General features: G+C 34.7%; 1 long non-coding RNA gene across 1 annotated transcript; it reads left to right on the top strand.

Annotated features, from left to right (window-relative positions):
• The first annotated feature begins 12,481 nt into the window (after positions 1–12,481).
• LOC127156053 (uncharacterized) lies at positions 12,482–13,827 on the top strand. Its single transcript, XR_007825671.1, has 4 exons — positions 12,482–12,586; positions 12,655–12,705; positions 12,882–12,975; positions 13,689–13,827. It is a non-coding gene; the product is annotated as an uncharacterized LOC127156053 (long non-coding RNA).
• The last annotated feature ends 7,891 nt before the right edge of the window (positions 13,828–21,718 follow it).

Here is a 21,718-nt window from a genome sequence, read left to right as displayed (position 1 = left end):
GCAAGTTATTAGCATGATGTTAGCATGATTAGCATGTTACTAGCATGTTTCTAGCATGATTAGTAAGTTATTAGCATGTTAACATGATTAGCATGTTACTAGCATGTTGTTAGCATGATTAGCAAGTTACTAGCATGTTTCTAGCATGATTAGCATGTCGCTAGCATGTTTCTGGCATGATTAGCAAGTTGCTAGCATGTTTCTAGCATGATTAACAAAGTTGCTAGCATGTTCCTAGCATGATTAGCATGTTATTAGCATGTTTCTGGCACGATTAGCAAGTTATTAGCATGATGTTAGCATGATTAGCATGTTACTAGCATGTTGTTAGCATGATTAGCAAGTTACTAGCATGTTGCTAGCATGATTTAGATAGCTCGATAGATTAGAAATATTAGAAATATTAGAGTGGAAGCTTAAATGAGTCTAAATGGATTAGAAATAGTACATAGAAGGGAAGCTTTGATTGAGCCTCAAGGGATTCTGGGAGTTTGAAGAGTGTTGGCTCATTTGAACATTCCGTCAATGTAAGTCTATGGGACTTTTGGTGGTTTTGAAAGTCTGGTTTACGAAAACCGTAAGCCGGATCAGTTAGAAAAGACAGAGCACACCGAGTCAGACCAGTCTGAAGGTCTGGGCCGAGTTTGGTGGCTCTAGCCTGAAAGCTCTAGGAGGAGGTAGATACCGAAATTTGGCTCAGAAGAAGAAGAATAATAATAATCTGAAATAGTAGATCAGTAAGTTGGCTTTCTCAAGACAACTTAATTATGACACCAAGCATTAATGCGACTAACCCTAAACTGGTATCCCATGATGTGAATTTGAATGGCATTTCCTGAGTTGAGAACGAGACATAAACAACATGCTTCTCGGATTCTTTCTAATGAATGTATTTATTTAAAGTCCTCTGATGTTTTATAGGAAGTTCTTGTGTTTGTTGTCTTATGGAAATGGTCCTCAGCTGTTTTGTCTTGGGTGGAAGTGCTGCATTTGTATGCTCAACTTGCCCACTTGAATGTTTTGTTAACTGGCAGACAGACATTAAAAGTAATTGACTTATTAGCCTACACACTAATACCAGTAAACTGGTGTAAAGACTTTACCGGCAACATCATCAGTTTCAAGATAGGAGTAAATTCTGTAGCATTAACTGGAATTGACCACTAAACGGCTGCGTCTCCCGGTTGTGTTTGTAAATACTTTTGGAAATGGTCCTGGTTCACACATTATCTCTTAACGGTCAATTTATCACTGTATGTGTGTGTGTAAGAGGCTTTTGTCACAAGCTCATTTGTTCTACATTGCTTCCAGCTGAGTTAGCGGCCTGTTCCGTCACCTCTGATTGCCGAATTCCTTGATGAAGCACCGTATTTGTCATGATGAGTTTATATTATGTAATAGTAATGGCTCTTTTGGGCTGCATTATAGTAATCAGATGAGACACTAAAACTGTTCACATCAGCTCACAGACCACACGCAGCTGTGAATGCATTTATATAAAGAACATTGTCAGTTACCATGTGACATTATGATCAACAACTGCTCTCAAGATGTTCAGATCGCACTTTTCTTAGATTCTTCAAGTTTCCATGGTTTGTGATGTTTCATCAGCTGTGGTTTAGAGGAAGAAGATGGGTACTTTCCGGACCAGGACCAGGAAACATTACATTAAAGTTTCCTGGATATAAAAATCAGCTATCACATATATCTATAATGCAATATAATATGATATAATATAATATAATATAATATAATATGCACACATGAATAGATAATTGTTTCCTTGTTCACTTAATATATATTGCAAAATTGGAATTTATGCTTGAAAGATCCAAAAAATTTTAATATTACACTAATATTCTGATAATAATAATAATAGCAGTTTTATTATAACAAATGGATATTACACTAGTATTCTAATAGTAATAATAATAGTATAATAATAATAATAATAATAGTGATTTTTATTAAAATACAAACGGATATTGCACATATATACTAATAATAGTAATAGTATAAAATATTTGTAATGGTATAATAATAATAGTAATAATAATAATTGTAATAGTAGTAATAATAGTATAATAATAACAATAGCGATTTTTATTAAAGTGTTATTACACAAATAGATATTACACTTATATTCTAATAGTAGTAATAGTATAAAATAATAGTAACACTATAATAATAATAATTTTAATATTATTATTATTAATTATTACTATTATTATTCATAACAATAATAATAATATAATAATAATTATTATTATTAATAATAATAATAATAATAGAGATTTTTATATTGTAATGATATTATACAAATGGATATTACACTGATATTGTAATAACAGTAATATAATAATAATAATAATAATAGCAATTTTTATTATAATTTTATAAAACAAATGGATATTACACTAATATTTTAATAGTAACAGTATAAAATAATAGTAATAGTATAACAATATAATAATAATAATAATAATAATAGTGATATTATTCTAATATTCTAATAATAGTAATATTATAAAATAATAATAATAATAATCATATAAATAGATATTTATTATTATTGTTGTTTTATATTATTATTAGTAGTAGTAGTAGTAGTAGTATTGTATTATTAAAATACTAACATTACACATTTTTAATTAAAGTTTTTTTAAATTACAAATTCACAAATTTAAGCTTGAAAGTTAAAAAATTGTAATTAAATTGTATTATACAAATGGATATTATACTAGTATTCTAATAATAATAATAGTATATTAATAATAATAATAATATTTTTTGTTATAATGATATTATATAAACGGTATTACACTAAAATTATAAGTTACATATAAGTAGATATTTATTATTGTTGTTTTATGTTATTATTATTATTATTATTGTTATTATAATTATTTTATTTTTTATTATTATTTTTGAATAATGAATAATAATAATAATAATAATAATAATAATAATTATTATTATTATTATTGACCAATATAATATAATATAATATAATAGATGTATGAATAGGTTATTGTGTTCCCTTGTTCACCCAATATATATGATACATGATATTAAATCTTAATCTTGAAGTATACAAAACATTCTAAAATCATAATAATAACGATGATGATTAATAATAAGAACAATACACTCAAATTCCATAAGGTTTTCCAGTCACATTTGGGTCATAGTTCCACCGACCACCCTTTCCTCTCACTTGACTGGAGATATGCCAGCAGATATTTGGCTTGAACAGAAAATGTTTGGATTGAACTGCCTAGTTTATGGCGTGTTTAGAGACTCAGTCATGCTCTGATTAATAACTCTGTTGTGATGTAGGTAAGAACTTCACTGCACTCATCAGCTCCCGGACTTTATTCATCTAATGCCTTATCCGAGCGCAGCGAGATTCCAGCAATGCAGCCAAATAGGCTTTTTTTTTTTTTTAAAAAAAAAGGTCATTCGTGGGCCACGAGGTAAGGTATTGCCTATAATAATTCATAAATGTACCACAAGGGGACAGACTGCACAGGGCATTGTGGTTCAAATTCCACAAAGACAAGCCCTTGGACGAAAATAGAGTCTGATGGTAATTAACATGAACATACAGTGCTTTGATGTTAAAGATTTCATATTTATCTCACATAACTTCCCCTTTTCCACCCACTAAAGAACATCTGTTAAAAGATTTCCATGTTCATGTTTAAAATGTCTTACATCAATAACACAAGAATTTACAAGCTACTTGTATACAGAAACTCTGACCTTTGCACCAGATTCCAGACAATTACTGTGGACATCTTACAACTTCCTTCACATACAACCGGATATGAAAGCAAAAGGCATTTCACACAGACGTCACTGACTTCATTTCTCTCACTGATTACAATCAATCATTTCTCAGGCCTCTATCCATCAGCACAACAACAGCATTTTTATCTATTAAGGAGGTAGTTCACCTAAAATGATATGAGACTGGCAGATCAAATACTAAACCAATCCAGTTTTTCTGGATTAAGACATGCCAAGAGTTCTATTACAGGTCGAAATTTTCTTTGCACAAAGCTCCTGTTGTACGTGGATCTGGCAAAAGCACTGCCGGGTGTATTCAGCCCTCGGGGAGGAATGAGCAATGACACTCCTAAATAAACTACAGTTTCAACAGTGAAATAAGAGGATCAGGGGCCTTAATGCTGTTATCGACCCACTTTACTAGGCAAAGTGCAATCAGCAAATGTTTTGCATGTGTAACCATGAGCAAGTTTTATTATGGCTAGTTACACAATGAGTCAATAATTCCCTGAAGAACATTTTGCCAACTTCCAGGCTTATTTGTTTCGTTTTTGTTCAGGTGACTGTTGACTTAGAGCAACTTTCAAGTTGACACACCTGTCTGCTGTGAGAGAGGGATGACTGATGTATCACGCTGATAAAGGACGGGTATCATCATGCCTGGCCAAGTCCTGTGTTTCTGTCATAAATCCTTTTAAGGAATTTAGTTGTGCTTTAATAGATATAGGGTTAATAGGTCACCCACGGAAGATGTGAGCTTACTGATTAGAATCATTGCTGAACGACCTCTAAACTAATTTGACCAATTTTGGAAGAAAAAAAAAAAAGATTTAATTTTACTAAGCAAACTAAAAGCTAACAGAAAATGGTTTTCAATCTATTAACAGAAATATGAATCTGAACACCTACTTTTGTTGCTTTATTCTCAGTTTTTAAATAATGTCTTTATTTCACTAAAAATGCATGGGAAAACGAATTAAAAACATTCTCTCTCTAATTATGAAAATTAGACAGGGCAGTTATTAAGATCGTTTTAGGTGTGTCAGCCTGAAAGTTGCTCCAAATCAACAGTCACCTGAACAAAGATGAAACAAATAAGTCTGGAAGTAAGAATAGTTCGGTGAATCGGGCTACACAGTCGCTCTGTTTTTTATTTACTAAAAAGAACTGGATTAAAGAGTCATTCGTTTGTGAATCAGGCTACGGAGGCTATACATTTTTGATTCACTAAAAATAAGTGGCCTATAAAAGTTTTCGATTCACTAAAGAGAACAGCCTCATAAGAGTCATTTATTCATGAACCGGGCTACACCGGTCGTGCTGTATAATTTTAATTTACTAAAAAGAACCAGCTCATAGAAATAAATCAATTTGGGAATCCGATTACAAATGCTATAAGGATTTAATTCACTTAAAACAAGTGGCTCATTAAAGTTTTTGATTCACTAAAAAGAACTGCTTGACAGGGCTTTTGGAATCGATTCCGATTCCTGGTTCTGGAATCGATGGGATTCGATTCCAAGAATCGATTCCTCACTGTTGTTTTCGACCTTTGGAATCGACTCTCGATTCCCAATGCCTCGGAATCGATTCTTTTTGGAACTGGGCTACACCGTATAATTTTAATTCACTAAAAAGAACCAGCTCATAGAAGTAAATCAATTCGGGAATCAGACTACGGGCGCTGTAATTCTTGATTCACTAAAACAAGAGGCTCTTAAAAGTTTTTGATTCACTAAAAGACACCGCCTTGAGTATTTTTTTGTAAACTGGGCTACTGGTGGCACTGTATGATTTTGATTCACTAAAAAGAACGGGCTCATAGAAGTAAATCAATTCAGGAATCGGATTACGAATGCTGTAGGGATTTGATTCACTTAAAACAAGTGGCTCATTAAAGTTTTTTTATTCACTAAAAAGAACCTCCTCATAAGAGTCATTTATTTGCGAACTGGTCTACACCGGTCGCGCTGTATAATTTTCATTTACTAAAAAGACCCAGCTCATAGAAGTAAATCAATTTGGGAATCAGGCCACGGATGCTAAACGTTTTTGATTCACTAAAACAAGAGGCTCTTAAAAGTTTCTGATTCACTAAAAGAATCGTTTTTGTGAACTGGGCTACCGGTCGAGGAACCCGCTCATGGAAGTAATTCAATTTGGGAATCGGATTACGGATGCTGTAAGGATTTGTTTCACTTAAACGAGCGGCTCCTTAAAGTTTTTGATTTACTACAAAGAATTGCCTTATAAGACTCATTCTTCGTGAACAGGGCTACTTGTTGCGCTGTATGATTTTGATTTAATTAAAGGAACCAGCTCATTAAAAGTAAATCAATTTGGGAATCAGGCTATGAAATGCTTTAAGTTTGTGATTCACTAAAACAAGCAGACTCACTCAAAAGAACCGCCTCATAAGAGCCATTTTTCGTGAACTGGGCTACCGGTCGTGCTGTTTGATTTTGATTCACTTAAAAGAATCGGCTACAGACGCTGTAAGTTGTTGATTCACTAAAACAAGTGGCTCATAAATGTTTTTGATTCACTAAAAAGAACCGCCTTATAAGAATCATTATTTTGTGAACTGTCCGCGCTGTATGTTTTGATTCTCTAAAAAGAACCACTTCAAAAGAGTCATTTGTTTGAGATTCGAACAATGGCTGCTCTGCATGGTTTTAATTCACTAAAACAAACTTAACTGAACTAAAACAAAATAATTGACAACTGATTATTAAGTCGTTTTGCCATTATTATAATATTTTTTGCATTACATTCAATACAGACTCTAAACTTGCATTTAAAACTCAGGTGAAACATTGGTTTCATTCAGTTTAAAGGGCAAACATTGCCTATACCTTGACTATTTTGCTTAATTAGAGATAAAAACAACGGCTGTGGGAAAAACACCTCCATATGTGAACTCAGTGACATTTAATATACCAGGAGGAGGGATCTTAATACTCTTCAGTGTCACTCCTACATATTCACACACCAACTCTATTCAGGATGCACCGCATGAGCAAGCAGTGACTCCTCTTGGTCTCTCATTATTATAGTGCTGCAGTGAGTAGAGCAGTGATGTCATACCCCATCAGCAGCTCTGAGTGGACGGCTGATGACATGAACCATGAAGAAGAAGCCATTTATATCCACGCCTGATAAGGATGTCACTCCTCAAATCCATTCAGGCTTTGTGTTGTCTGCTTTGGCACTTACCTGCCATTCATGGATGTTGTTTAAGTGGTTCTTCCTTATCTAATCCATTGTGAAACTAAACAGTTCATTTCCCTAAAGACGCTTCCTTCGAGGGCCCCAGACAGGATTTGGCTGAAATGACGGACTCAATGCCTCCTTCACAGGAAGCTGGACAGATTTTTGAAGACCAGCGTCTGAAGTACTGTGAGAAAAAGCTGAACGCTGGACAGAAGTGATTTAGGCATGAGCTCTAGAGACTAATGGACCGCAGAAATTATGTGAACTTCTGATGCATGGTTAGCTGGTGTACCGCTGCACACTGTTTTCAATGATTTTCCAGATGTGAGGGGAAATATCAATGCAGGCCACCCAGAATTGTCACACCAAATCCATATTTTTAGTTCCAGTATAGCTCCCTTACTATTTTTAGCCTTTAGCTATAAACAAATAGTATCCAGCAATGTAAAATTGGGGTAACGCTTTACAATAAGGTTACATACAGTTGTGGAAAACGTTAATTATTTTACCAAAATAAGAGGGATCATACAAAATGCATGTTATTTTTTTTTATTTAGCACTGACCTGAAAAATATAGTTCACGTAAGAGATGTTTACATATAGCCCACAAGAGAAAATAATAGTCGAATTCATAAAAAATTCATCAAAAGTTTACATACGATTGATTCTCAATACCGTGTTGTTACCTGAATGATCTACGGCTGTGTTTTTTTGTTTAGTGATAGTTGTTCATGAGTCCCTTGTTTATATGTTTCAGTTAAACTGTCTGCTGTTCTTCAGAAAAATCGTTCAGGTCCCACAGATTCTTTGGTTGTTTGGCATTTTTGTGTATCTGAACCCTTTCAAACAATGACTGTATGATTTTGAGATTTTGAGAAGGAAAAGATGCATTAAGTGCAGGTGGTGAAAACTTTTGAACAGAATGAAGATGTTTACATTTTTCTTATTTTGCCTAAATATCATATATTATTTCAATTTAGTACTACCCTACAGAAGCTACAGAATATAATTACATGTTTCCCAGAAGACAAAATAAGTTCAATTTACCCTTATCTTCAAATTTCAAAACTTTTCACCCCTCGGCTCTTAATGCATCATGTTTCCTTCTGAAGCATCAGTGAGCGTTTGAACCTTCTGTAATAGTTACATATAAGTCCCTCATAAGTTTCCCTACACAAAAATACTGAAAAATCAAAGAATTTGTAGGAGTTGAAGGATTTTTCTGAAGATCAGTGGGCAGTTTGACTGTAGGACAAACACAGGACTTGTGAACAACTATCACTAAACAACAACAACAACGAAAAAACAGCTGTGGATTATTCAGATAACATCATAGTATCAAAAATCAAGTGTATGTAAACGTTTGAATGGGGACATTTTTATAAATTCAGCTATTATTTTCTCTTGCGGACTATATGTAAACATCTTTTATGTGAAATATCTTATGCAGGTCAGCAGTAAATAAAAAAAACATGCATTTTGTATAATCCTTCTTATTTTGGTCAAATAAATAACATTTTGCAGATTCTGCAAGGTATGCAACTGTATGTAAAGCCCGACATGAAATAATAGTCATTTTTTTCTGAACATAACATTTGAACCTTATATAAAAGAAAGTCAAAAAGCATGTACTTTATGATTTGTATCATAACTGATATAAGCTTTAATTGCATATAGTAATAAGTAGTGAGAATATGGAGAACTAAGCGGCCTGAACTATCAATCAGATGGCAGATGGCATGTAGAAGATAGAGTATACCAGTCAACATTTTATCAAATCTAGAGATTAGAACATAATTTCCAACCACCATGCAATCGTTCTGAACATCTTAACCAAAGTAACAAGTACGCAGAATGTGGTGGAAAAATGTGGTGTTTATTTTGTATCTGATCTTTAAGTCTGAGAGTTCTGAGTGATTAAACCTGAAACACTTTCTAAAAAAAGAGATGACAACTCAAGTTCCACAACTGAATTGGAGGGATTTGGCCCCTTTGAGGCCCCACTGAGCCCCAACATTGCTCACTCGCTCAAAGGATTTTCCAGTAGAGTTCCTCTAATCATTTAATAAGCAAAGCAGACACATGCTGCTTTGATGACAAAGTCTATTAAAATGTTGGTTTAGTGATTTCAGACTGACGTGTTTTATGTTTGCTTACAATGGCACCAACAGCTTTCTGTGTTTTGATGTGCTCAAAAACAAAATGTCTAGATCCACAATTAACCGGTCACATTATGTTTAAAGCCTTGCGGAAGGAACCACTGCAGCTGTTCATTACTCATGGAACGCCACTCACCCCAGGAGAGATCTGAGCCTCTGGTCTCAAGGTCACTGTCAAACATTTTTTGTTTTCCCAGATGAGAAAATAGATGAACATGTTCATCTAAAAAGGCTTTTGTAAACCATTAACCGACACAAAGCTTTGTTAGACTGATGATTAAATATGTGTGATCTCTTCTGACTTTATTATTGAACTTATCAAAAATAAACTTTCATATTTAAGCCAAATATGATAAAGGAAAAAATGTAATGCACTCAGATTTTACAAACATGCCAACACATATTGTCTAAAACAGGCCAAAATACATCATAGCTGTCAAAATGAGGCTTTGTTTGGATTATTTTTTATGTGAACGTAATTCCCTGTGGGCATAGATAATACTGAATTTAGTTTAGATGAGGTAAAACCATTTTGGGCTCCTGTAATTAGCTGGTGAAACATGCCCTTATTTTGCATGTTCAAACATAAATGACTTTTTTTCTATTTGAATTAGTCACATAGCGAAACTACAGTGAAATTACAGGAACACTGTAAATATTAAATAATGATATAATCAGTAAGCAGTGTTGGGAAACAGTGTTAAGCAGTGTTACTTTGGAAATGTAATAGGTTACAGATTACAGGTTACTTGATTTAAAATGTAATAAGTAGTGTAACTTTTCAATTACTTTATTAAAGTAATGTAACTTATTACTTTTAATTACTTTTTGATTACTTTTCTAAATTTCTAATATTTTCAACTGTTAATCATTTTGAAACATTTAAACCAGGCAGAGTTAACCTTACAGTAGCGTTCAACACTGATTACTGTCAGACTTTCAAAATCCTTTATCACTTGAATTAAGATTATAATAAGTAAGGGATAATATACATCTTTATTTTGCGATAACAACTGGCTGAATGTACATTATCTCACTTATTACACAGCTGCTTGATAGATTTTTTAATATGTTTCGTGTCAAAATTATTAGACACGAAAAACTGATCTTAGTTGAAATATTTGAACGCAAAGCTTCCATGAAGAAATCAGTTGCTAGCAAACGGCAAGTTCAAACTAGACATTTTAGGGATACGGTGCAGTCATACCAGTTTTCTTACACAACATTTCACCACATAAATAATTAAGTAGTAGTACTCGTTTGTTAGTTATCTTACTTTCCATTTCAATGTAAAAAAAAAAAAAAAAAAAAAAAATGGCAGCAGCTGCGTTTGTATGAAACAGTAGAGCAAGTCCACGATACCAGGATGACAGAATTAAGAAATTGTACACATAATATTGAATTAAGCTTTAATATTTTATTAGCTAATCTTACCAAATGCAAAGCTTCCGCCAAGAAAAATTATCAAGCATATAGCACTGACTTAAGTTGCCCCGAAAGAGTCTGAGCAGTGGAATAAATTAATTTAAAGCACAGCCACCACAAATTCAGACTTTTTTTTTTTTTTACTTATATTTTTGGGCTTTTTATGCCTTTTATTGTGATAGGACAGTAGAGAGATGACAGGAAAGAGCTGGGAGGAGAGAGGGGAGCGGGATCGGCAAAGGACCTCGAGACGGGAATCGAACTCGGGTCACCGTGAGCGCAGTTGCGCTATATGTCATAACAAGATCATAACATAAATAACATCATAACAAGAAATAGTTTAATAGCTATGATACTGGGTTTGAAATCAAATGTTTGCATAGTTATGACAGAAAACACCAGCATCTAACAATGCCTTGGGAAAAAACAATCTTAAAAAATAAAGTTTATGCATAAACCCAAATAGGAAATAAAACAGTTATTGAATAAGCATGTGTCCTATTCTGTGCCCTAAACTCCTGAAATATTGGTGTCTCATTTTAGAGCAGTCAATGCAATTTAAAAGAAGTCTTAAAGTTAAATCTGTAAGTGTGTGTGGGTGTGTGGAAAAATTCAGATGTAATCCCCTTTGTAATCACTGGCATTTTTCAAAAGTAACTGTAATTTAATGACATTTTTTCTCAGTAACTGCACTCAAAAAAGTCAACTAGCCACTTGCTTGATTTGCAAAATACAAATATGTCTGATTAACAAGAATATAACGAGTTTACTTCTGTTAAGTGATTCATTCTTGTTATGTGTAACTAAATTAAGAAATCATCAAATTAATTAGATCAGCACTTGTTGATTCAACGAGACTGGGGCGCTTATATCAAGGACTCTCTCTGGTGAGTCACTGCGCATGCTCAGCACAGCGGCGGAAACACGTGGGTACAGGCGGATGGAAGAAATGGAGCTGTGAGAGCGCCGGCGCTTTGAACTGCTGCGTCTAATTGTTTTGCGTACTTGATTTTGAGAGTAAGTACTTAATATGTACCTGTTTGTAATTAGTAACGTAGCATTATAGATTAAAAATAAGTTATTAGACAGTGGCGATGTTTATAAGCAGGTTCATTCTCTCAGGCTTGAAGCACATGTGTTAGGTTAAGTTCCGTGTCTTTCATCTTACGTTAATATATGCGCTACAATTGGTGCATTTCTGTCACAATTCAATGGTAACTAAGCCTAACTATTAACTACCTAACCTAAGTTAATCCTGAAGTCTACCCAAACAACGAGAGGGGAAAACGGGAGGAAAAGTGAACGCTGAGTCGAACACACCATGCATCCGTTTCTCATCGCTTTTTTTTAAGTCTAGCTAGTATTTTTGTTTGTTTGTTTTTTGAGATTTTGCTTAGTATGCCAACGGAGGGACTGTTGTTGTCATTAGCTAAATAAACTAACGTTATCCTGGTCCTTCGTGTGTATACAGTAGTCAACATTTGAAGTGGATCAAAACCTTTTATCGAAGTTGTCCTAAAACCAAAACTAAACCTGTTCTTGTCTTACAACAACTTTGATTAACTTTTTTGATCCACTTCAAATGTTGACCACTGTATATCAGCAAAATATTACTTTAAACTTTCTATAACTAGACATTTCTGTTTATTCAAACAGTTTCAAAATGTCTCAGAATGCTACCCAGCTTTGAATACAGTACAACTGAAAATTGTTGTATGCATGGTTTTATTCAGGGAATATAGTTATAGATATTAAGTAAAAGTCTTGATATTTAGTAACAGCACCCAGTAGTCGTAATTTTCTTTGGGCCAATTTTTTAAATACACATTAGGGGAAAATTGAACTTTTATATACTTTTTTTTTTTTTTTTTTTTTTTTTTTTTTTCACAGTGGAAATGTTATTTTTTATGTACAAAAATAAAAAGAAAGGAAGAAATACATCACAATATGAAGCTGTCCCCATGCTCTTCTGGTGTGAACCTCACCTTTATTACATGGTAAGTAGTTTTTCTTAATGCTCACATACAGTAATGTATAACTAACTCCTTGAATACTGAACTTTCAGTGACGTGTATGTGGCAGTGCAGGAAGTGTGTTGCAAAGGAAAGAGTTGTAGGTACTAATTACTTAAGCATTGTAAACTAAACCATTGCTTTGGAAGCTGCAATCATACTGCAATAAACCCATGTGTATAGATTTCACCCGTTATATTCTACATAGACAGCAACATGTTCAATACTCTTAAGCTGTGCTGCCACTGAAGTTTGAGTTAATCATGTCCCCACTCTACAGGATGACACTATACATATCAGAAGAACCTGTGTCATCAAGTTTCTGTGGACCTACTTGAAATGAAGACCCTGAAAAAGTAGTCAAGGCATATTTGGTGAGTTTACGGAAAAAAAGTTTAAAAAACCCATATATTCTTTACTGGGGCGTGTTTTCAAAAATGTGACGAGAGAACACTTGTCAAATAACTGAGCTGGACAAACATAGGAAACTGATGGTACACCATGACAAATTTCTTATGTGAATAGGTTAATGCACTAAACCAATTAATTTTATTTATATTTGTTGAGCTTTCTTGGGGCCTAATTTACAAAACTATGTGTAAACCCCTACTAAAAATTAAAAATTGGTCTGAAAGGCAGAAGAGGCATGCTACAAAAAATAAATATATAAATACATAAACGGCATCAGAAAACTGTACTTGCATGGTTTTGTTTTATTGCAGTGCATTATATTCTAAGATGGTTCTAATGTTTTAGCCAGCTTATTCATTTTAAATATGGTAGCCAAATAAATTATAACAATCTTATAATATAATGCACTGCAATAACACTCCAGCACCCACTGTGACTTCAATAATAAACATATTAGGTGAGTAGAATTCTCACCTAAAGTTACAATTTCAACTTAAAACTGAGAAACTATAACCTTGTAAATGTAGAATTCACAGCAGAGCTTCTGTAGTGGATTGAAGTTTACTTTACAGGTGTACCTAATAAAAGTGGCAAGTGAGTGTATACGTGTGCAATTCTTGGAATAAATATTTGAGCTAATTTTTGTTTGTGATCTTTCATGTATTTTGTCACACAGGATTCAGACATGGAGTCACAAAGTTCCAGGGAGCAAACTGTGATGGGAGTGTATGACATACTGAAGGAGGGAGCGCTGCCTGACGATGACCCACATGACACTGGTGTCCGTATTGAAGGTGTGGAAGTCCTGAGTGACTTGTTATTTGGACTGATACACTGTTTGAACCTGAGCAACCCACCAGAGCTCACATGTACTTTTAAATTCTTGCAGAAGATCTTTCTAAATAGACAGAGGTTGTCATCCAAGGTACAGTTTCTCAAAAACAAGCTTTTGGAGTGAGCTTGAAAAAGACAAACAAAAATCAAACAAAATGCACTTTTAAGTAGTAGTTTGTTTTTGTTTGTTTTAAATGGACTGAGACTAACAGTGTTTTGTAGTAACTGACTAAAGCAGCTGTTACACACTTTTTTTTTTTTTTTTTTTTTTTTTTTTCACTGATGCACAGTATTGTTTATTTTCAGATGTGAAGCAACATAGCTACATGGGTCATTTAGAATCATCAAAATATTACACGTGATATCAATGTTGTTTTATGTTATAAATTCATGTGCATTCTTGTTTGTTTTCAAATGTTATTTTTTTGTGTCAGGCCAAGGTTTACCTTACAAATTCCCAAAAGGGTAGTGTTAAAATGGCTTAATTTTTAGAAGTTTTAAGACCAATAGGGCATTAACATCCTACAAGCTTGGGGATCAGTTTTATCAAGAGCCAATATTTTGTTGGTTAAATGTTTCTTATACACTGTGTTACAGACACTCAAATGGATAGGAGACTTAAATTGAAGAAAGCAGTTTAAACTTAATCAGTGCATGTTAAAGCTGAATGGTAAAATAAAAAATGTATATTGTTTGCATGTTGTCTGTGCTTTTTCTGAAGATTACTGAGCTTTGGGTAATGTCTTGTTTCTTAGTGCTGTCATCTAAAACAAATCTAATTGAAACAACAAGATCGATATTCATTAAACTACTAAAACCATACATGAACAAGACAATAACTAGTTGATGTAACAAGGCAGGATGTGGTTGAATTGAAGTGCTTTACCGACACTGAGTGAATAAGAATAAATTTGATTAGACTAACACAATACAAACATTTTGATTCAATTAGTTAAAAAGTTGTTACACTGACATATTAAAATCATGTTAAATCTACAAATGTTTATTGTGTTCATATAACATATTCAATTCAGTCCAGGTTTACTTGATTTGTTTAGATGCATAATGGGTGCTACGATTAAATCATGTTCATTCAGCAGATTATTTTTTTGAGTGTGTAACTAATTACAATTACATTTATTTTGTAATTAAATTACATAATTCCGTTACATGTAACTAGTTACTCCCCAACACTGTCAGTAAGTCACTTACACAATTTGTTTTTACATTAACTCTTCAAAATAAGTTACGTAATTTAAACTTTTTTTATAAGTTATATGAAAGCCAATTTGAACTTATTTTAAAATGATCAAATGTAATTTAAATTGAAATAACTTTGCAACCAAGTTGATTATACTTAAGTTGAAAAATAGGTGGAAATTTTTAAAAGTGAAATATTTTTAATAGTGTCTATCCACCTTATTTTCAATGTGGAAGTAAGCCGTTTTCTGTGAATGTGCAAGACTTCAGTTCATTAGCCACTGTAGATAAATAATTACTGCACAAAGTGCAGTGATCAGTAAAACTGTTTGCAAACCGGTGTGCTCATAATTAAGATAATACATTAAAATAATATGGTAAGACACACCAGTTGGCAATATCAAGCAGCAAAACTACGTTTTGTACAGCTAAAAATAGTTGGATGAGACAGACCTGTAAAATGTACACATGGCTTCGCCTGCTCTTACGGCAAAAATAAGGTGCATAGTATAGTTATGTATGGTGCACAGCTCACGTAGATTCAGGGTTGCCAGGTTTTCACAACAAAACCCGCTAAATTGCTCCTCAAAACTGCGTTTCAGGGGGTAAAATACAAATTTTTTGGTAGGATTCCCTTGGCACGGTTCACATTCCAGGGGCTAAATGTAATGTTATTGGGGACGCTTCTACCTGTGAACATAAAAAACAACCTGCGGCAACAGTGTTAAAGTAGCTCAATTTTGTTGGAAAACTACAGACTTGGCAACACTGCACAGATCTTACTTTCAAACTGAACAGCCAGTGTTGCCAAGTCCATGGTTTTCCCATGGAATTGGGCTACTTTCATACTGCTTCCAAGGGAGGGATTTGTTTTTAGTTCACGGGTTGAAACTAAATGTCCTGTTCCCTGGAGGGGGACCTCCTGGAAGCAGGTTTTGACTCCCTGTAATGCAATTTTGATGGCCATTTTTCCCCAGAACGTGATTGGGCTACTTTTGTTACGTAGACCTGGCAACCCTGCATACAGCGCTCTGTTGGTCAACACGGTAAATCTTCGTTGAAACCACTGAGAACTCTGTGTTGAGAAATTCCAGATTGCATTAATTTCATCGTAATGACTGGAATGACTATAAATGTGCGGAACAATGGTAAACGTGAATGTACTTTCCTTTAGCACAGTTGCCGCAGGTTGTTTTTTAGTGTCTGTGGGTAGAAACGACCCCAATAACATTATATTTAGCTCCTGGAATGCAAACTGTACCAGGGGAACCCTACCAAAAAAATGTGTATTTTACCCCCTGGAATCCAATTTTTACTGGGGGATCCCCCTCAAAATGTAATTGGGCTACATTTATACTGCTGCCACGGGAGAGATTTTTTTTAGTCCGCAGGTTGAAGTGAAGTCCCCCGGAGGGGAACCTCCTGAAAGCAGGTTTTGACACCCTGAAACACAATTAGGATTACCATTTTCCCCCCTGGAAAGCGATTGGACTACTTTTTTACCTAGACCTGGCAACCCTGCATACAGCGCTCTGTTGGTCAACACTGCGGATCTTCATTGAAACTGTTGAAAATTCTGTACTGGAAAATTCCGGATCACGTTAATTCCATCGTAATGCCTGGAATGACTAAAAATTTGTTAAACAATGGTAAACGTAACTGTAAATTTCTCGTCTTTCGTATAGCCCTTATTGTCCAGAGAAACAAGCGTGTCACCATCTTTAGAATACTATCTCTGACTACTGAACTCTGTATACAATTCGATGGCATCGCTATCTAGTAATTTAGCTGGTAAAGTGGATTTATGTACTGTGGGGTTAATGAAAGCTATCGTGAGCATTGTAATGTTTAAAGCAAATGTCTTAACAAATGTCAGTAGACAAGGAAGATTTTAAAATGAGCAGTTCATTTATAAATCCGTCAGATTCCTGTGGAAATACAACCGGAAGACAGACGACACCAAACGCAGCGCTAAAATGGGGCGGGGCTACATAAGGGCAATATCAAGCAGAAAAACCAGCTGTTTTGTACAGATTAAAAATAGACACAGATGGGACCAGAAGAAATAAGTTGGATAATGTAGTTATGCGTGACTCACTGCTCAACTCACACGCAGGTCTTACTTTTAAACCAAAGGGTCAGTGTTGCCAAGTCCACTGTTTTCCCACAGAATTGTGCTACTTTTAAACTGCTGTCACAGGAGGGATTTGTTTTTAGTCTGTGGGCTGAAACGAAATTTCCCGTTCCCCGGAGGGGGACCCCCTGGAACGTGATTTTGAGAGCCATTTTTCCCCAGAACGCAGTTGTGCTACTTTTGTTATGCAGACCTGGCAACCCACTAAAGTGCTTTGAAACACACAGCGTTATTCTATGTGTTGATGTAATTTCAACTGAAACGGGAAGACAGGGCGGGACATATGCAGCAGTCCCGCCTCCTTTTTAAAAAGCCAATAATGTTTTTGTTTATCTATACTAGAATTATCTATATATATAATATCATTCTGTAGAATTCAAATGTGTCTGATATCTATTTGTGGTCTGCGCCAATTCACGCTTATAATCTCCTCCGTGCTATCGTGTCTCTGGACCAGAGCAGATTACATGTGCACTGTGGCGGTATGTGTGACACAATGCAAAACCAGACTTAATTCGCCCAATATTTCATGTTCATATGCTACATTTTTAAGCTGAGTTCTGTTTATTGTTATAGTTGAATGTAAAAGGTTATTTAAGCACAGATACAGTGTAAGCATTGCCGTCTAAGTGGCATGTATTAAAATCACGATTTCCCTTAAGTCACGAGATGATAAAAAAAGGAGGTTGTTTAACCGTGGAACATGACATATCAGACTCGGACAACAGGGAATGTCATTTCCATAATAACAATTAGAGGAAGTCAGACGCTTAATGGGGCAACAATAAGTACGTAATCACTCAACTACATCCACAACAACTTCAGGAGCTGTTGTTTTTGGAAGAGCCATCACTTTCTCCATCATACACATATTCAGTCAAAAAACATCATTTCGTAATGGGTTTCATATGTGAATCAATTTCCCATAACAGCAAGTTCTATGTTTTTACAAATGGTCAAACAAACTAAATAACAAGTCCATGTAAGGGCAATAGGAATTTATTGCACAGTATGTTATATTATTAGCTGTGCGACTGTGAGATTGAAGCTTGGAGATGGGTAATTTCATTTATTTTATTTAATCCGATATCAAGTACTGTCAATACACTTAAATCAATATCAGTATTGATTTGTAATTTTCATAAAAAATTAATCACACACCAGACAGAAAAAAACAGTACTTTCACATTTCACATACAGAGCCCCTAAAGTGACATTTTTAGAGGGAAAAAAGATTTTCCCATGTTCGTGAAAAAATGTGCAATTCCGTTACCTTTTATGGCTGTCTAGTTTATGAAAACTTGCTAATTTTCTTATGCTCAGAGTAAACATCTCTTTTTGTTCGAATGAACTCTATAACTATTTACTAACACATTTATTTTTTCTCCTTTTGAAGCTTAGGATACACAATTCTCATGTAAATAAATATTTTTAAAAATATTGACATTTCCAGAACGATTTGTGCATTCTTATCATTGATATATCAGAAAGATAGCAACCATCTTCTCAGTTGTATAACATCCTGGCGGCAAGCCACGAGACACATGTTGAAAGACAAGACGTCTGCTTCCACTTAAAAATTAAGAGACTCAGAGGACCACTTAAATCAGAGGTTTGTGTCCCAGACCTGAGCTTACGCTGCATGCCTGGAGTTTCAGGAGTTACTCCATGTTTATTCATCTCTAGGAAGTGAACATGATACATCCTGAAACCTTCTAGAGATCAGTGTGTAATGAGTCAGAGAGTTGACTTTGTCACCTTGTAAATTCCTACAAAGTCTATGATTCAGAAACGAGAGCGGTAACATCAAGGTAGCAACTTTGAACCCTACAAAAGCTTTGATTTATCACCATTCTGCTCTTCAGTAATGATGCCCGTATACTACACGATTTTTGTTGTTTTCTCACTAAGTGACTGTTTAGGGTATCATGAAGTTAAGCTCACTTCCAGAATGAAAATTTCCTGATAATTTACTCACCCCATGTCATTCAAGACGTTTGTGTCTTTCTTTCTTCAGTCACAAGGAAATTAAGGTTTTTGAGGAAAATATTCCAGGATTTTTCTCTATATAGTGGACTTCAGTAGGGATCAGCAGGTTAAAGGTCCAAATTGCAGTTTCAATGCAGCTTCTAAGTGCTCTACATGATCCCAGACGAGGAATAAGGGTCTTATTTAGTGAAACCATCTGTCATTTTCTAAAAAAAAAAAAAAAAATTAAATTAATCCATCGCATTTTCTCCTCCAACTTCAAAATCATCCGACATCATTGTTTTACCTTTTTTGTAAAGAGCGTTTGGCTTTCTTTGCACGTTTGCTTTGTAAACACTGGACGTCCCACAGATTCTTTGGTTTTTCAGCATTTTTGTGTATTTGAACAACAATAACTGTATGATTTTGAGATCCATCTTTTCACACTGAGGACAACTGAGGGACTCATATGCAACTATTACAGAAGATTCAAACACTCACTGATGCTTCAGAAGGAAAAACAATGCATTAAGAGCCAGGGGGTGAAAACTTTTGAACAGAATGAAAATGTGCACATTTTTCTTATTATTTCTATGTACTGCCTTTCAGGGGCTAAAGAAGATACTTACATGTTTCCCAGAAGACAAAATAAGTAAAATTTACCTTGATCTTCAAATTTTTCACCCTCTATCTCTTAATGCATTGTGTTTCCTTCTGAAGAATCAGTGAGTGTTTGAACCTTCTGTAATAGTTGCATATGAGTCCCTCAGTTGTCCTCAGTGTGAAAAGATGGATCTCAAAATCATACAGACACTGTTGGAAAGGGTTCAAATACACAATAAGGGACTCATGAACAACTATCACTAAACAAAAAAAACAACAACTGTTGATTAGTCAGGTAACAACACAGTATTAAGAATCAAGCGTATGTAAACTTTTGAACAGGGTCATTTTTATGAATTCAACTATTATTTTCTCTTGTGGACTATATGTTAATGTCTTTTATGTTAAATATGTTATTCAGGTCAGTACTAAATAAAAAATAACATGCATTTTGTATGATCCCTCTTATTTTGGTAAAACAACATTTTGCAGATTCTGCAAGATGTACGTAAACTTTTGACCTCAACTGTAAATTGTTATTGTTTTAAGGAAATGGCAGATCGTTTCGCTAGATAAGACCCTTATTTCTCAGCTGAGATGGTGTAGAGCTCTTTGAAGCAGCATTAAAGCTGCAATCTGGACATTTAAACCGTTGAAGTCTATTATATAGAGAAAAATCCTAGAATGTTTTCCTCAAAAAATGTAATTCCTTTGCGACTGAAGAAAGAAAGACATAAACATCTTGGATGAAAAGGGGATGAGTAAGTGTATAAGTGAACTTTTCCTTAAAAGAATAGTTCAACCAAAAATCACAGTCATCCAAAAACGTAAAAAAAAACTGGAAATGTAGATAAGTTTGTTTCTTCATCAAATTTGAAGACATTTAGTATTACATCAACTGCTCACCAATGGATCCTCTAGTGAATGGGTGCCGTCAGAATGAGAGTTCAAACAGCTGATAAAAACACTATAATCCACAAGTAATCCACACCACTCCAGTCCATCAATTAATGTCTTGTGAGGTGAAAAGTCATCTAGTATGAATCAGGAAAGAAATATGCACAGATCAAGCACTGTATACAAGCCAAAACAAATACGTTGGTGGATTTTGATGTGAGAGGACAACAGGGGATGGATTACTTGTGGATTACTGTGATGTTTTTGCTGTTTGAATTCTCATTCTGATGGCACCCATTTACTGCGGAGGATCCATTGGTAAGCAAGTGATGTGATGCTGCATTTCTCCAAATCAGTTCTGATGAAGAAACAAACTCATCTACATCTTGGATGGCCTGAGGGTTAAGTAAATGTTTCATTTGCGAAAGCTTTAATTGAATAATAACCGGGTGGTAACCCGAAGGCTGCTGGTTTTACCCCCACAGATCAAGTTATGAACTGTCAGCACTGTGCCTTTAACCAAAGCGCAAGACCAGACATAGAGATTATTATCTATGTAACCAGGCCCTCTATTCCCACACACGTAACTGCATGCGCTTTAGATTCCAATCTAAAAGCTTGTGGGTTACAGCTGAAATGCATTTGTCATCCAGGGAGAAAAGTTCAGCGGAAGCCTCATAATATTTAAGATCTGACAAGCTTCATGTTTGGTCTGGCCTCTTTGTGTAAAGCGGACTGAATCAGATTATCCTACACCTTCACAAGTCCCAATCATACCTGCATGTTTTATGACATCTGCAATAAGTAAATAAGAACTGTGCTTTCCCGGACACACTTGTCCAGCAAGCCACAGCATGTACTGAGAAAACAGATTGTGACATTATAGCCACTCTGATCTACGGTATCATGCGGAGTCATTGTAAAAGAATTTATTTTGTATTTGGTTTGGACTCGATGTTCATGGTTTGATATGTTTAAAGGAACATCCCGCCCAAAAACGAAATAAAAAAAGTGCTCTCTTCCTCATGTCTTATCCAACTTCAAAATCATCCGATAGCAAGTTGCATCCT

Source organism: Labeo rohita, chromosome 24, assembly GCF_022985175.1.
Source record: "Labeo rohita strain BAU-BD-2019 chromosome 24, IGBB_LRoh.1.0, whole genome shotgun sequence".
Classification (NCBI taxonomy): Eukaryota; Metazoa; Chordata; class Actinopteri; order Cypriniformes; family Cyprinidae; genus Labeo; species Labeo rohita.
Note: the sequence above shows the minus strand (reverse complement) of the source record. Positions and strands in the feature narration are given on the sequence as shown.